Source organism: Gopherus flavomarginatus, chromosome 21, assembly GCF_025201925.1.
Source record: "Gopherus flavomarginatus isolate rGopFla2 chromosome 21, rGopFla2.mat.asm, whole genome shotgun sequence".
NCBI classification, from domain to species: Eukaryota; Metazoa; Chordata; order Testudines; family Testudinidae; genus Gopherus; species Gopherus flavomarginatus.
Window position 1 is genome coordinate 10,782,104 of NC_066637.1, and position 17,120 is coordinate 10,799,223.

General features: G+C 47.3%; 1 protein-coding gene across 11 annotated transcripts in view; it reads left to right on the top strand.

Moving 5' to 3' along the window:
• The first annotated feature begins 981 nt into the window (after positions 1-981).
• PIK3CD (phosphatidylinositol-4,5-bisphosphate 3-kinase catalytic subunit delta) overlaps positions 982-17,120 on the top strand; it is a 53,034-nt gene continuing 36,895 nt past the window's right edge. For 6 of the 11 annotated variants that reach the window (XR_007770760.1, XM_050931393.1, XM_050931399.1 and 3 more), the window contains exon 1: positions 982-1,115. The gene's annotated coding sequence lies outside the window, so the exon portion shown is untranslated. The other 5 variants (XM_050931397.1, XM_050931395.1, XM_050931394.1 and 2 more) reach the window with 5 other exon arrangements.

Consider the following 17,120-nt stretch of genomic DNA (forward strand, 5'->3'; position numbering starts at 1 on the left):
AAAAATAAATCATGTAATTGAGATTACAGAAAGCTATTTTCAGTAGAGGAATGAATCCTATATCAGCTTGTTTGCTCTGTGAATAATTTTGTGCGTGTATATGTGAGAGAGAGAGAGAGAGAGATTCTGGATGTTTTTGTTACACTGCGTCTCACATTTGGGCCTTGGAAGGGTCAGAGGTACTCTCCAATCATTGCCCTCAATTTCTAGCACAAACTTGCAAACGTACATGGTAGAAAACCTCCTCCTTCAATCATCATGATGATGATGATGGAAAAAATTAATGTTTTACTTTCAAAATAATTCCTCCGGTTCCCTTCTGTTGTTTGTCACGCTTTGTTGCATTTTACTCTAATGGAGGCTGCAAGCTAACTGAAAGGTAGGGGGATAACTTGACAAAGCCCTGGCTGGGATGATTTAGTTGGGGACTGGTCCAGCTTTGAGCAGGGGGTTGGAGTAGATACCTCCTGAGGTCCCTTCCAACCCTGATATTCTGTGATTGATAATCCTCACTCTGGGTTGGCAGGAGCACCTGGCAGGCCAGGGCCCCGCTCCCTATGGAGGCTGCAATAGTAACAACTCTAGGCAGGTAGAGTTTGACAAGGCTACTGTGACAATCAGTATTGTGGAAGGCTGGGGGCCTCTCCCTGCCAGGTCAGAGTCTGTCCGGCTAGCGATGCTCTTCAGGGTGATAGGTCAGGCAGGAATTCGAGGGCCAGGTCTGGCCTGGGGCAGAGGGGGTGGCACGAGGTTTGCCCAGCCCCTTGACTTGGTGCTGCAGGACCTGGGCCCCAGCCGCCCTTCCCAGCTGCCAGCTGGGGACTTTGCGCGGGAGTCCTTGCCGCTTGGGGCCGGGACTTTGCAGACGGCCCCTGACGCCCTTACCGCGAGCGGGGCACTTTGCAGCTGCTCCCTCCCTCCCGGCCCTATCCCTGGGAGGGGGCGGAGCCGCGCGCTGGGGCCCCGCCCCCGGCCCCCCCTCCCCCGGCAGGGACGGCGGCTGGAGCCGCGCCGCTACCCCGGCTGCGAGCGAGCGAAGTCTCGGGGACCGGGTTCATGCCGGGCGGGGAGAGCAGGAGCCCGGCCAGGAATGGGCACGGAGCCGGCCGAGTCAGGTCAGTGGAGATGGGGATCCCTCCCCCCAATGCCCTGGGGGAAAGGGGCCCCTATTGCCCGGGGGGAGGGGCAGCCCCCCCAATGCCCTGGGGGAAAGGGGCCCCTATTGCCCGTGGGGGAGGGGCAGCCCCCCAATGCCCTGGGGAGAGGGGCCCCTATTGCCCGGGGGGAGGGGCAGCCCCCCAATGCCCTGGGGGAAAGGGGCCCTTATTGCCCGGGGGGAGGGGCAGCCCCCCAATGCCCTGGGGGAAAGGGGCCACTATTGCCCGGGGGGAGGGGCAGCCCCCCAATGCCCTGGGGGAAAGGGGCCACTATTGCCCGTGGGGGAGGGGCAGCCCCCCCAGTGCCCTGGGGGAAAGGGGCCCCTATTGCCCGGGGGGAGGGGCAGCCCCCCAATGCCCTGGGGGAAAGGGGCCCCTATTGCCCGGGGGGAGGGGCAGCCCCCCAATGCCCTGGGGGAAAGGGGCCCCTATTTCCCGGGGGGAGGGGCAGCCCCCCAATGCCCTGGGGGAAAGGGGCCCCTATTTCCCGGGGGGAGGGGCAGCCCCCCAATGCCCTGGGGGAAAGGGGCCCCTATTGCCCGGGGGAGGGGCAGCCCCCTAATGCCCGGGGGGGGACACAGCCAGATCCCTGCGGGAGGGGAGCGCTCCCCTCCAGACACCCCATGAAACGAGCCTCCAGATGCAAAACGTGACCCGGGCTCCTCTCTGCGGCACCCCAGCGCTGCCCCTCGCTGTCCTCCCCACCCCGCCCAGGCTCCTCGGGGCCGAGGCTGGCCCTGGTGCGTGGCCCTTCTCTCCATCCTTAAGGGGAAAACTGCCAGGCCCGCTGCCGCTCTCACTGCTTCCTCCTTTAGTCATAATCCAGAGCACTGGGCCGCCCTCGGCTCCTGTGGTCTGGACCCATCCTCTGAGGCACGAACGTACTCCTGCTCTTCGCTGCTTGATGCCAGATACGAGTTTTCTTTGTCCCGAAATGAATATTTATTTTTCATTCTATGGGGACTTCTGCTTGAGATTTACCTGGTGTTACTCCATCCAGAATGCAGTAACACTGCCTAGAGAACATACAAGCCTATCAAGTGTTCATTGTTAAGATGCCTTTGCTATACACAGCTCGAAAAATGATTCAGGTCAGACTCTGATTTAAAATATGCTTCCCTCCATCTCCTAGGAGTAGCCATTTAATATTTTTGCCTTGTGTGATTTTTTTATATCCCAGTATGTTAATTATGATGTATTGTATCCAATGTATCAGGGCAATGCTCTGTTTCTAGGATATGACCTATTCTCCACTAAGATCCTCCTACTTCCTTTGAGTGCGTCTCAGCGTGAATTCAGTCATTTTTGTGTTCTGATATTAATATGTAACATTAAGAAATGAGATGAGTTTGTTTCCAAAGCAGCATAAGAGATTGTGAGATGTTTTTATTGCAAGAGTAAAAACAAGCTTGAAGCACTGTGTCCTTTTGTGTGTAACAACTTTGACTGCAACGGTTTTTTCAGACTGGTCTTGTTTGGATTGAATGGTTAGTGGTTTTACTTGTAAGTATTTGCTCCTAAAAGAGACATCCTAGTTAGGTAAGTTAAACTGTTTTAACACCCAGGAACAATATTTGCTAGACAACCTATGTTACAGTTTGCTTATCATACTCTTCAGAAACAAAACAGCAAAAAGGAAAAATGCTTTTTATAACAAGCGTTTTGGAGAGCAGACCATTATAAAGTTTTATTTTTGTGGGGGTGGGGGGAAGGAAGGCAAGCATCTTTGAAGGGAAAGGGCTAGTAGGACCAGACGTGTTTCACTTCCCAATGTTGAGTTTTTGGATCCATTTCTTATGTCATCTGACTTGTTTCTGCTCCTTCCTCTAGACCATTACAGCTCTTTTCTGTTCATAAACTTGTGCAATCTAGAGAAGAAGGTCCAGTAGGTCCTTTCATACCCGTTCCCTCCTTAATCCCCCTCTCCCGCCCATTTAGGATTGGTCCCTGTTATGCATTTACTAATGTCTTATCCAATCTAATTTTAAATTTCCAAATTAAAATTAAAGTGTGTTTCAGTGGTGTCCAGTCATCACCCTCCCAAAATTTCACAGATTTTTAAATCCAGAAAGGGTACATTGTAATGATCTAGTCCCTCCGTAGACTTTCACTTGGTAATTCATGCATGAAGCACAATAACTTGTGGTGAGACTAGAGAGTGTCTTTCAGAAAGATATCCTGTCTTGATTTAAAGACTTCAAGTGATGGAGAATTCACCACATTGCTTGGTAAGTTGTTCCAATGGTTCCTCCTTGATAACAATTTGGGCCTTGTTTCCAGTTTGAATTTGTCAAGCTTCAATTTCCAGCCATAGGATCTTGATGTGACGTTGTCCATTAGATTAAAGAGGTTTCTAACAGCAGAAATCTTCTTTACAAAAATTCCACAGCTTCAGAAGAAATCCCAAACATTAAGAAGCCTAGTATCGGACAGGTAGCATCCATGCATCCGACGAAGTGGGTATTCACCCACGAAAGCTCATGCTCCAAAACGTCTGTTAGTCTATAAGGTGCCACAGGACTCCTTGCTGCTTATTAAGAAGTCTGGAAGTAAACACTTAAGGGATGCAGACAGTTCCCCATTGCTATAAAATCCTCGTTATTACCTCAACTTGATTTACATAACCCACCCAGCCTTAATCTTGCCGTGTAATTAGTTTGCAAGCTTTTTTGGGGCAGTGTCGTCTTGTATGTTTTGTATAGTCCCTAGTATTACAGGGCCTCACTCTTGGTTGAGGCTTTAGGTGCTTGTGTAATTCGACTATTGTAAGCTATTTCTTTGACTTTCCCAAATTTGATCAGGTTACTAGGCTATTAAGAAATCCTGGTTTTCTAGTCCGGGGGGACATTTCCAGTATAGGAAATAAAACTCTCTTCTAAACTTGCCCCCAAAATTCTATCCTGGAATGAGATATAAGACATTTCAGGGGTTTAGTATCTTTGGGGGAATATTACTGGAGGTGTTTAAAAATTGGGCATGTAATGGGCAGCTAGGTTCAACCTTAGCTTCTCAAGCAGTAGGGCTTCTATTGCTTGCTTTAGGAGGCTATTCTACAAGCCAATAGATGTGACCTTGTCATCAGGCAGTTTTTTTCCTGATATTCAGCCTAATTATTTTCAGCAGAGTCAAACCTCAGTTTAATCTCTCCATCTTATAAGGCCTCATTGTCCATTATGTTCCAATGCTTTGTAGCTTTACAGGTGCTTAACTCCCAATATTGCTATGGCATATGGAGGATCTAGTAAAAGTATGTGCTGTATGCCCTAAAGCCTTGTTATTTTTGGTGCCGAAAGGAGATCCTCTTATTCTCCAGGCAAGACTGTTTCTTTAGCAAGTTTTCAGAGTCTGGTGAGCTATAGTTTGGTGCTTGGGAAATGTTTTCCTCTAACACCTGGATTGCTTTGTTGCTTTCAGAGCCCTAAGAATTTCGTTTCACATTCCCCTCTCCTGCTGCCAATTTTGCAGCCCTTTCTATCCTCAGAGATGCACCATTTTTGGTGAAGGAGGGCTGAATGAGGCTCACTCCTAAATCTCCCACTGCACTGAGATTCCTGTTCTGCACCAGTAGGTGGAAGGCACTTGTCCTGTTAAGATTTTAGCCTGTTCTTCCTTGTTCCTGAAGCTTTAGAATTCATCTCTCAGCAGACTGTCTTCAGCTATCAGGAATTACCCACTTATTTTTGTGGCTGGCCAAACATAGCCAGCCTTACGTCATTGGGTACTAGGGGTGTGCTGCCAACACCCAGTTGTTAATGGCAGCAGACGCTGCCTATTGTGTTCTTAGCTGTGGAGTTTGAATTATGTGGTTTGATGGGGTATGAGGAAGAAGGTCTTTTAAAAACTGTGATATGTGTACATCTCTCGTGTGTGTGTGTGTGTGTTTAGGGAGGGAGGGAGCCTAAAACAGAGGAAGTTGGTTCATGCATGGTATAGTTAGACATATGTGGAAGCTTCTTTCTTTTTCCACCAGTGAGAGGTATTTGGGTTTCTGGTTTTATCAATGGCCCATACAGGGACTGAAACATTTATTTCAGAAATGTCTTCTTTCTAATTAGGTGCTTTAATTCATCACCAGCTCCACCAAACTCCAAATTGACCTCAGTTGAGCAGCAGTAAATACCACCTTCCACTTCTGTCGTGCCTTTCATCAAAGGATCCCAATGCTCTTTACAAATATTTAAGATTTGCAGCATCTCTGTAAGGTAGATTGTGGTATTTCTGTTTAACTTCTGGGGAAACTGATAAGCAGAGGAGTTAGATAATTTGCCCATTGTCACACATAGAGTTAGTGTCAGAGCTGGGAATAGAATCTAGGAGTCTTGATTGCCTAAGCCCCTGCATTAACTGCTGGACTGTACTGGTTTCCACTAGACATGCTTCCTCAAGTAACACTGAGAACTCGATCGCTTCACTATGAATGCATCTATTAGGTTGTGACACCCAAAATCTTTCTACCCAGACAAGACTCTTTGGTCCCTCTAGACCAGTGTTTCTCAAATGCAGCCACCACAGCCACATGCGGCCACCAGGGGCTTTTCTTGCAGCCACAACCTCCTGGCGGTGATTGGGGATGGGGGCAAAGCGACAGTTCCTCCCCTTGGGCTGCAAGGACGGGTTGGGCCCTGCCCCACTTTGTAGCCACAAGCACCAGAGGAGCAGACAGCTGGTGTGAGTTCCCCACTTTCCTTGGGGTGGTGAGGCTCAGGCGTCTTGTTTCAGGCCTGGGGTGGTGAGTGGCAGGTGGCAGGCTCTGGCCACGAGCTCCAGTTGTGGGGCTTTGGGCTCTGGGTTTTGACTGTGCATTGGCGGGCTCCATTTCCCCAGCCCCTGGGCTCATCACCCCTAGCCCTTGCTGCCCTCAGCCTATCACCCATCCACCCCATCACCCTTGGCTCCTGCTGTCTCCCTCCCCTTCCAGGGCTTAATTTGTCTCCTAGCTTGCCAGGGCTGAGTGAGTCTGCTGTGGAAAGTAGTATGTGTATGTTTGTAAATATCACTCATCACTGCCTCAGAGCTAGATAACAAGGCTGCTGCTGTGAAAAGTGATATTAAAAAAATATACAAATATCACTTTTCACAGGAACAGACTTACTAGCTAGCAAGTCTTAAAAAACCCAAACCACAACTAAAAAAGCAAAAAACAAACAAACCCAACAACAACAAAAAAGGCAAGAACATGCAAAACACCTTATTTTTGTTTCTATTCTGTTTAGGTCCAGTAAAGAATAGAGACAACTGTACATTATTATTATTGAGTGTGCAGATAAAAACCCTACATAAATAACTGATTTGGACACGAATGTGTGCATATTTATTTGTTTTTCCTAAATTAATAATTTTACGGAAAATTGTAATAGTGGCCACCAGCAAGATTTGGTGGCCACACTCTGAGGCCACCAAAAAATTTGCAGGGAGAACCCCTGCTCTAGACAGCTAATTTTCCTCACTCTTCTTCTGCTGTTCTTTTTAACTTCTCCCAGCTTTTTCCCTCTGCCTCCTCTCTCAAATCCATTGATTGTGTGTCACTTCCAGGATGGTGGATGGTGTTTGGCTTTAGACTTCCTTTTCTAAATGATTTTTTACCTGAGCTCCACGTCCCCCTGCCCCCCCCCCCCCCCCCCCCCCGCATGTGCTTGTGGTTAGATTCAGGGATCTGGTATTTCACCCATGCTTGTCTATTAGTGTAAGTGAGGGTGGAGCAGTCTGATATTCTTCTTCCTATTTTTTCTGGAGCAGGAAGCCCTAGTAGAGCAGTCTGTTATGCATAAGGACTTCTTTTCTATTTCCCCTTGCTGAGAGCCCCTTCCCCATTAGCCATATGCACAAACAAGGTTAGCTCCAGTCCAGATTACATTAGCAGAGCTCTGCTTCCCATTACTTTTCCCTGTGAGCCTCTAATGACTGTATGTGTTTGTGTGAGCAATGTACAGTCTCTGGAGACAAGAGTTCCTGCATGAGAGAGAGCAGAATTAAACCAAAGGGAAGAAGTGAATGCTTGGAGCCTGACCTTGTGGTCATTGCATAGATAAAATTCCCCTTGACTTCAGCAAAAGGTTTGCTCTGCAGGGCTGAGACATCAGTCAATGCAATATTAAATCCACTTCATGTGGTGTCTCTAATGAGGCTCCATGGTCACTACACTGATGTTCCTCATTGATATTTTAACACTAGGAGATAACGAGCAAGCAATGGATAGCATCAGCTCTTCTATCAAGGAAGGGAACATTGTCTAGTGTTCAGAACAAAGTACTGGTAGGTCTGAACTCCTGGTTCAGTTCTTGTTCTACCATCTTGGACAAATTGAATTGGACCCCTCTGCCTCAGTTTAATAGTTTGTGTTTGATAATAACCAACCAATGAAGTAGGTGAGTAAAGGGGATTAATTGTCAAGTGCTTCGATCTTTAAATCAAAGGCACTGACTATAGAAACATTATAGTGGATAAGATTATATATAAACAGCAAAAGGATGACAAATGCTATTAGTGAAGAAATGCAGTGAATTAACCAGCAGAATATAAACGATTGATGTATAAATTATAGGCTGGTTTAGACAGACAGGAGAAGATGTGGAAATCCTTTCCTTGATTTTATTTTAGGTAAAAGTAAGGTTCAGAATATGGCTGGCCAAATAGACTGAAATCGAGTAGAAAATGTAAATGAGGATTTGAAGAAATTAACATTGACTTAATATTCTTATTATTAATTATTTATTAATTTGTATTACCATAATACCTAGTCATGGACCAGCACCCAATTGGTCACTGTATGAACACAACAAAAAGACCCTACCCCAAGCAGTATACAACTGAAGTACAAGACGAGACAACGGATGAATACAGATAGATGGGGGTGCATAAACGAACAGTGAGACAGTGTTCATCATCATGATAGGCAGTAGTCTTTACACACCAACAGTCAGTGTTGCTGTTGTTGGTTTTTTTTTTCCTTTAGGTATCATGGCAAAGGAGAGGGTTGAAGGATTTGAAGGTGGATAATTACGAAGCATTGCAGATCCGTACTGAGAGCACCTCCCAGGCATATGGGGCAGCAGGGGAGAAACCACAAAGGTGCTTGTTTGAAAAAGTAACAAGTGGGCCATGGCGCCTGGCATCATGGGCAGGTTGGCGGGGGGTTGCATCAACAGTTTGATAGCAAACGAGAGATGTTAGGTAGGGTGGGGATTGAATGTGAAGGACCTTGAAAGGGAAGACAAGCAGCTTATATTTGATGCGGTGGAGGATGGGGAGCCAGTGGAAGGATTCAAAGAGAGTGATATGATCCAAGTGATGGCCTAAGAAAAGCATCTTTGTGGCAGTATTCTGAATGGATATGAGCAGGGCAAGATGACATTTGTCAGAGCCAGAGAGAAGTTGCAGTAATAAAAATGTTAGGTGATGAGAGCTTGGAGGAGAGTTTTACTTGTGTGGATAAGAAACTAACTTTGGTAAAATAAACTTTTGTGTTTAGTTTCTAGGCCAGATACTGGAGAGGGCACCAAAGACCTTAAGAGGAAGTAAAATAATGATGGATGGTAACAGAAGTTAGAGTAGCCCTGTAGTAGCTCTAATTTATGTTGAGGGTCAATCAAGCTCCTGGTTGTCCCAGGGATTTGGGGGTGCACAAACATGGCTTTAGGCACAGCTGAGCCCTGGACCGTAGGGTCTGGGCCTTTCATAAATAACTTAATAGAAATTGTACACTATAAGCAAAACTTGATGAGCATAAATGTTCTTACTTTTCCCAAAAGAGAATGCCCTTTGTAGCCCAGGGGCAAGTCTTTAGTGTTAACGCTCCCACAACGATGTGGGCTGGGTTCCTCAGGGGCTTCCTAAGGGGGAACTGAAGCAGCAACTTCCGCAGTAGGCCACTGGCATATATCTGTCCAAGGCTGACCGTAGGGCCCTCCTTAGGCATACCAGGATGCGTGGGGCACCTCTGGGTCTTAGTGTCCAACCTTCTGCTTTTTCCTATCCCTGTTCTGACCCTTCCTGCAGGCTCCCACGGCTAGCTACTGCAGCCTGGTGACTCTTACTCCGGAGGGGATCTAGTAACTTAAAAGTGAGAGAGCCTCCAGCCTGCCAGCCCTATTAGCACAACATTGAAACAGGCATTTGCCAACCCCCAGGTATGTACTGTTAGTTTCTGAATTTACTGACAAAAACAGTTGTGCATCACTGTAATTTACTCAGAGCATGTTAGTCTACAGGACCTTTAGTTTAAAATTTGCTTTAAACATATTTCATTAGTGTGTTGCTGAAGATGATGATAAAATCACATCTCTAAAAAATCCTTGAAGAGAGCCCTTAAAAGGACAACACCCCTTTCCTGCCAGATAGTAGGACAAAAGAGTTTCCCTTTCTTTACTTCTGACTATTTGATGAACTAGTTTTAAGAGAACCCTCCAGCAAAATCAGTACCTTAGTAAGATATAAAATCCTTTGTTATGCCTAAAATCTTTGGATACATATTTTTTAAAGTTGGTGAAATTTCATAAACATCTATTGTTATGGAGATCACACAAAGTAAATTAGAGTTCCGTTTTTCTAAAAGCAGTGAACATTGTTATGAATACACTAAGCCCCTGTAACTGATTAATTTAAAATAATGTCTTTGTTTCAGTGAGTTAAATATGTAGTAATCTGGAATGAGTACTTTATGAAGGCCTAAGAGTACATTTAAAATATAAAACCAGCTTAGAAATACTGATTAAGAAAATGTAAAACAGAGAAGAGCTGCATCATGTATTCCATAATAATTAATGTTGTATTCAGCAGGACAGCTGACTTGCTCTAACTGCAAAGTTTTTGCAAATAAATCTCTTGACAAATTTCAGGGTATATCAGAAAACCTGTGACTGACATTTTTTATTCCCAAGTTTAGTGCTTTTAATTAGGTACCTTCTGCATGTCCAATCTTCACTTTCTGGCATGCAGTGGAAAACATGCTCCATTTTCTTTAGAAAGAAATTGCAGAAGAGTGGGTTTTTTTTTTTTCAAATGTCATTTGCTTCATTTGAGTTCAGGGATTTGACTGGAAGGGGGTGATCAGGGAGGGAAGAGAGAAGGGAGACAGTGGTGAGAGGGCAGGGCCTGGGCAGAGTGGGGGCGGGGCCTGGGGCAGAGCAGGGTAGAATATGGGCGGGGCCACAGGTGGGCTGGGGAGTCTTCACCCACTGCCTGTGACAGCAGGTAAGAGCGGGTCGGCTCCCGCACACCCAGTGCATGCTGCCATCTCCTTAGGCAGGGGCTGTATTCACAGAGCCAAATGCGTCAGTGACGCACATTCTGCTTGAGGGAGAGAGTATGGGGTTGTCTGCGGGGAACTGTGATTCTCTGCCACCATGAGGCAGGCTGGGCGGCTCGGTATCTTTTGATGCATCGTTCTCCCCTCCCGGTCTGCAAGTCTGGGCTGCCATTGGGCATAAGGGCACCAGTTTAATTATGCTGTGTAGGGCCCCATAAATCCTAAGAACTGCCCTGGCTGACAGCATCCAGTAAGTCACCATCTGATGGCTGTTCAGTAGTGGCCTGTGTGAAAAGAGTTGGTGGTGTCAGTACTTTTGGTAGGAGAACAGAGAGTCCTTCCTGCCTTGCTGACAAGATTAAGTAAAGAGGCCTAGAATGGAAGGGTTTCTTGCGCCGAGATGCAGCCCTGTAGGTATGGATAGATGCACTTGCTGGGATGATGCCAGGGAAGCTTGCATGAATTCAGTCCCCAGGGAAGCTGTTCTGGCACCTTTCAGCAGCATGAAATTCACTTGATATAAATAAATACATTTGCCAGGTTAATTGGTCGTAGATGACTTAAAACTTTAACGGGCAAATGTAGCCACAAAGGCCATCATTTTGCAGTGAGCTCGTTGTGGGCGAGTCCACAGTGATTGTCTGTGCAGAACTTACTGCAAGAATGGAGCCAAAATAGGAACTTTGGTCTATTTTCATCAGAGTTGGGGGATGGGGGAAGGGTGTGCGTGTGTGTGTCTGGGTATAAATTCCCTTGGTCGTCTTCCCCACCCCCGTCAGTGCCTAACACGAAAGTCACTTCTTGCTGTCCCCTACTCTACATGCATCACCTATAAGCTCTGCAACAGGCACTTCTTACAAACTTGAAAGATATTTTTGCAATCGTGGGATTAGCAATGTTGCTGTCAATTTGTAGGCGTCGGAGCATTCACATCTGCCTGGTGCAGCATCGTGGAGGCTTGCGTAATGCTGTGCCGTTTGTGATCTCTCTTTTTTTTTTTTTCTTCTCACCCCCAGAGTGGTTGCATGTTGTAAACACACTGAAGCTGTGGTTGATAAGCTTTGTAGGAGGAGATGGGTTTTTTGTTTTTCAACGGGCTGGCTTGCTCAATAGTGACTAGATAACTTGAAGTGTCTCTTTATGTAATGTGCTGCATAAAGAAGAGCTCTGTATGTGATGACTCTGTCCTTGGGTCATGATCTGAACTCATAGTACATGACTGAAGCCCCATTCGTATGTCATACTAATGTGTATAGCATGGCAACAAATAATGTAGTTTTGCAAATGCTGCCCCAATATACCAGTTCAGGGACTACCGTGCAGTGCAGGTATTTTCCACATTGTCTCACCAATGTACTTCAACCCTGCCCTGGCATGCCCTTGTGGTGCAAATGCACTAAGAAGAAGGGAGCATTCTAATCTCATGGTGATTAACACGAGGTAGAAACCTAGTGAAGGCAGGGCAGTTTGCAGCTTTCATGTGGGTTAGCAGGGTGAGATGAAGGCTGTGGGGGAGCTTAAGGTTTAACCTCCATTTCCAACTTGTGTTTTAAACTATGATTGCCTTGTCTTCCCTAGGATTTCATGTTGTGTTAGCTAACTGCAAGTAAGAGCACCCCTAGTGAAGACAAGACCCCTAGGAATTACAAAGTGGAACAGCGGGCCACGAGGCTGCCATAAGACAGCCAGTTAGGGCCAGTAGTGATCGCTTTGGTGACGTGTCCCCTAGGAACTAGTCTGAGCCCACACCATTCATTTTACAAAGGAACTTGTGCAACGACCGTTAGTTGTTGCCATCTCTTGGTTGCTGCCGAGCTAGTTTTGAACTGGCGACTGGAGCCATGGGAAGAAAGCTCAGTATCTCATTACCAACCCAGTCTCCCACAATTGGGTTACATTTCTAATATAATTATTCCACAGTGTGGCCGTTCCCATGGTCAGCACACTGTGATGAAAGCTCTGGGAGCCATCAACACGCGGTGGCGATGGGCTTTTCTTAATCGCCTTGTAAAATTGGTTGTCTTTCGCAGGCCTGATCTTCTAGGAGAGGTTAGGGAACTGAGGCGGCGTCATGCCTCTTCTTCCGTGCCCGCTGGGAGGTGCAAGCTTTGTCATCTCTGTCACATAGGAACTTGTCTGTCTTAAAGACTGCCGGGGTGACTGGCACCTCTGCGCAGAGGATGTGGTCATGGCCCAAACCTTCCTCAGACATGCAGGTCACTTTCAAGAATCCAGCAGCGACCTGGTTGTCTCCTACCCTGCATGGGTTCTCCCACACATCCTCCTGCTAGCCTTAGTTCTGGTCCCCATCAGACAGGCTTGTTCCTTACAGAAGGGTAAGTGGTAAAGACGGGGCAGCTTTGCCCCTCAGTCTGCTGGGGCCCTGCCCATCTCAGGGCGTAAGAGAATACAAAATACATTTCCCTTCATCCTAGTGCTATACACCCAGTCGTGCCTGCAGCACCCATAAAGGGGCAGCTCCTCTAGTGCTGCAGATTGCACAGAGCCCCTTCCAAGAGGCAGCTACTGCAGGACTTGAAAAGCCCAGTCAGCCAAAGCAGAGCCCTGGACAATCCCTTTTTTAAGCCCTGTCCTGACCGTCCTGACTTTTTTTGGCAAAAGTGGGCATTTGTCAAGCGAGTAGTGACACCAGCCCCAGTCTTGCAGGGGGGAATGTCTGGGCTCCAGTGAGCAGCGACGCCAGCCCTACATGGGGAGCGGGGCTGGGGTGCTCAGCTTGGGTCAGCCCTGTGCAGGGAGGGCTTGGGCTAGCCCCACATGGTGTCCCGTTTTCCCTTTGGGACATATAGTCACCTTACCTCAAAGGACATCTCACTGATGCTCTTATTAGGCAAACATGTGGAGCTATGCAGGGTGTGTGTGTGTGTGTGTGTGTGTGTGTGTGTGTGTGCGCTAAAATGCTGCCCCCAGGGTAAGAGACTTTTGTGCACAGATGGGCAAGGAAAGAGGTTCTTTCCCACAGTGAATGAGGAAGCACTGGAGGATGAGGCCCCTCCTTAGGGCTGTGTTCTAATGGGAGATGCTTGTGGTATATTTTCGTTGCTGTGCTGTGTGTCTGTGGCCTATACACACACTATTACTTCTGTAAGGTTCTGGGGAGCTCTGTGCAGGGAGGAGATGCAGCCTTTGGTGCCTATTTCTCTCTCAGCTTTTCTATAGCACTTGTCTTTCTGCCACTTGAGCAAATGGGTGTGGTGACAAAACTGTGTATATCCCAGAAAGGGCTACAGTCAGGGCCCTACATGACAAACAATTAAAATACACACCCAGGGTGGAAGAGTGTTTAAGTGGTTAGGGCATGAGCCTGGGGCCTGAGACAAGAGTTAGTTCCCTGCTCTGCCACCGACTTTCTGACTGACCTTGAGGGAGTTATTTAATCTTTTATGTGCCCCTACTTGCTGTCTGTGACATGGGGATAATAGAACTTTCCACCCTTGCCGGGTACTGTGAGGGTAAATGCATTAATGATCGTGAGACACAAAGATAAAATTATGGGAGACAAGTAAATGCCATAGATAGCCTCATCCTGCAGCCCTCATCGCATGTGCGCCAGGTTTGGCTCTCAGGTGTTGTTCAGCGGGGGAGACTGATGACATAGGGCTGGGCGTAGGAGATGAGGAAAGCAAAAGAAGCTTTCCCGGTGGGCTGGTCTTGCTAATATTTTTCCATGGTCCGTGAAGTGCCCTGGGATCACTCAGCATGAAAGATCAGACACTGTGACGGTCGTGTAGCCCTCCTGGAGTGGGGTGAAGCGACAGGCTGGCAGGGAGGACACTGCACAAGGGGGTGGAGTGGTGGATTCTGGCTCAAAGGCACCCATCCCAGCTCCTGGCCTTTTACCAAAATGCCATGGTCAGTGTGTTCAGGGTGCTGGGAGGGTGGGGTTCAGAACTTGGCCAAATGTCATCAAACAATAATAAATAAACCCCGTAACATTTTAAATGAATACAGGTTGACAGGGCGAGTGGCTACAGGGTTGGAAAGAAGGAAAAGTAGGGAGGAAGAATGACCAAGGCAGGGACATGGGTCATGTTTAAAACAGTGCCTGGGAGGGGGCTTTTATTTTAAAGAGTGGGGAAGAGAGAGAGCAGAACCTCAAGGGTGAGTGAACTGTGAACACCACAGCTAAAGCCGGGGTTCCTTAAAGAATAATTCTGGTTCTTGTATCACTGTAGTACCTGAGCACCTGCCAAGAAGCTAACACCTGTCCCTAGTGGTTTTCAAAGATTTGCAGGCCTTGAACCGTCCGGTCTCCAGCTCAGAGCCCTACCACTTATGCTACAGGAGGAGCATAAGATGGGATCTCTGGTGGCAGGGTCCAAACAAGCCTGCACACTTAGCGGGTAATGTCTGGAACAGAGCCAGGGCCTACCAGAGCTTTCAAAGCCAAAATCAGCAACTTCAATCCTCCATCCCACCCTACCCTGCTTTATAGGCAACCTGTGTAAAGAGGCATATAATATGGGTAGCTCAAGGTGGTGACCCAAAGTATTGCTGCCATGCTCTGAGTAAACTGCATGCCACAGAGTGGCTCCGTGAAGAGGGAAGTCCTGTTGTCGTGCTTCATGTCCACAGGTGAGCATGACACAAGCCAGGGCCCAGCCTGAGGATCACCCTTCTGTGGCATGCTCGGGGGTGGGGGGGTGGGGATGACACAAGTGACGCATGAATTCTTTCTCCTAACTCACCATCTCCGGGCACTATGGTGGTGTTATGGTCCAGGCAGAGTTACTCAAGGCCTGGGCTGAGGAATCTCTGCATCACTCATTGTATGGTCTTAGATTTATGTTCCTTGGGAGGACAAAGGACTGAATTAGCCCTGCTGTGCTGCTAGGGAGTCTGGGTACAGTATTTCACACCTGCTGTCTGGATCACTGAGCCACACCTCCAGGATGCCACATGGGATGTAAAATACAGATTAGCTGTGCTGAGGAGTCACCCCCTGCCTGCCCGCTGCCGCCCTCCCGGAGAGCACTGGAACCGTGTTGGTTAATAGAGGAAGTGAAGGTTGCGGGTGGGGCTCCTGGAAGTTTGCTACTCTCACTGGTAGTGGGCGGATAGGAGAGCAGGATCATTTCTGTTGTTGTGCCTGACTTGAACTCTCAAACCCTGCTCCTTCCCTCCCTCTTTTAGACACATGGGTTGCTTGTGGTCTCTGCATCCGGTCCCAGTGTGATACAGCATGTGCTTTAAGGAAGCGGGACAGATAAAACATGGCTCGTGTTTCTGGGAATCCTTACCTCATTGCTGATGGGGAAGTGTTGCGCTCCCAGGCACTAGCAGATAAGATTCTGGGCTTCTCTTGTCACATTAAGCATAAGACTGGCTTACAAGCAGCTCACTAGATGCTTTGGGGATCCTCCCTGGCCTCAGCAGCCTGCAACCCAGTGTTCCCCTCTCAGATTAAAGGGGGAGAGAACTCGCTGCCCCAAATACGACCCCCTTCTGGCAGCTGCAGAGCCTTGATTATCCACAGCGTGAGAAGCTATAGGGTGAGCTCTCCTCATGCAGCACAGTCATCCTGCCTCACCCTGACGCGAAGGGAGTCCCCTCTGCAAGCAAGAAGGGAGTTCAGCCCTGTGGCTCAGTCAGGCCTTGGTTTCTTGGCTGAGACTGCCAGTACGACCCTGTCTGACCCTCTGGGTAGGTACTTGGATAGCTCGCCTGAGCCATTGCCTTTGCTGTTGTGGCCACACTGCTATTTTTAGCATGTTAGCTTGAAAAGCGCTGGGAAGCATGCTGCCAGCTGCTGTGTAGACGTATCCTAAAGGGCTAACTGGAGCCACCCCTGATGTGATGTGGGCATCTGCCGATCAGGAACTATACCCAACACCTTCAGACTCACTGCACAGATCTGCAAATGGAACAACGCTTTTCTGACTGTAATCAACAGAGTAAATTAATCCAAGCTATGTTCTCTTGTGGATGTTTCCTGCTGGATAAATGGGTGGAAACTGATGAATTCTCCTGATCAGCATTAGATATCCCCAAAGAAGAAACCAGGTGAGGTAGGGTTACCAGTTTTGGTTCGATGTATTCCTGGAGGTTTCATCCTATGACATAATCTTTAATTCTGTGCATTTATTCCCCCTTATTCTTTTAAAAACAAAGTAATTTTTAATCTTAAAAAATTTTATAATCTGGACCCGCACCAGCTCTTCCTTGTACACCTGGAACTCGGCTCTGGAAGACAGAAGTGGGGGTTGAGACAGTGAGGTCCAGGGAATAACATGTCAGGCTGGGAGTTGTGACTTCTGGGGTCTGGTCACTGAAACACATGCAAAGGAAAAAACAAAACCAAAAAAGTTAGACTAACACAAGAGAATGTCCACTAGAAATGACATTTCTGGGGGAAAAAAAAATCAGGTAATCGTGGGGGTTTGTATTTGTGTTTGTTTGTTTGTTTGTTTGTTTTTTTTGACCAAAACTGTTCACAGAATTTGATCCCAAGTTGCAAACAGTTTTGATGCCCAGAAAAATTCATTTTTTGGCACATTTACCATTCACTAAATTTTTTTTGCCCAGCTGTAACACTAAGTATTTCATATTCTTAAATGACTAAGTAGAAGATGCTTTGAACTATAACCATGGCAGCATCTGGGTGGACCTGAACAAGGATGTCTCTTTTTAAGGCACTGGATTTGGACTCTGGAGACTGGATTGAATTCCCAGTTTCCCCATCCATTAAATGGAGATAA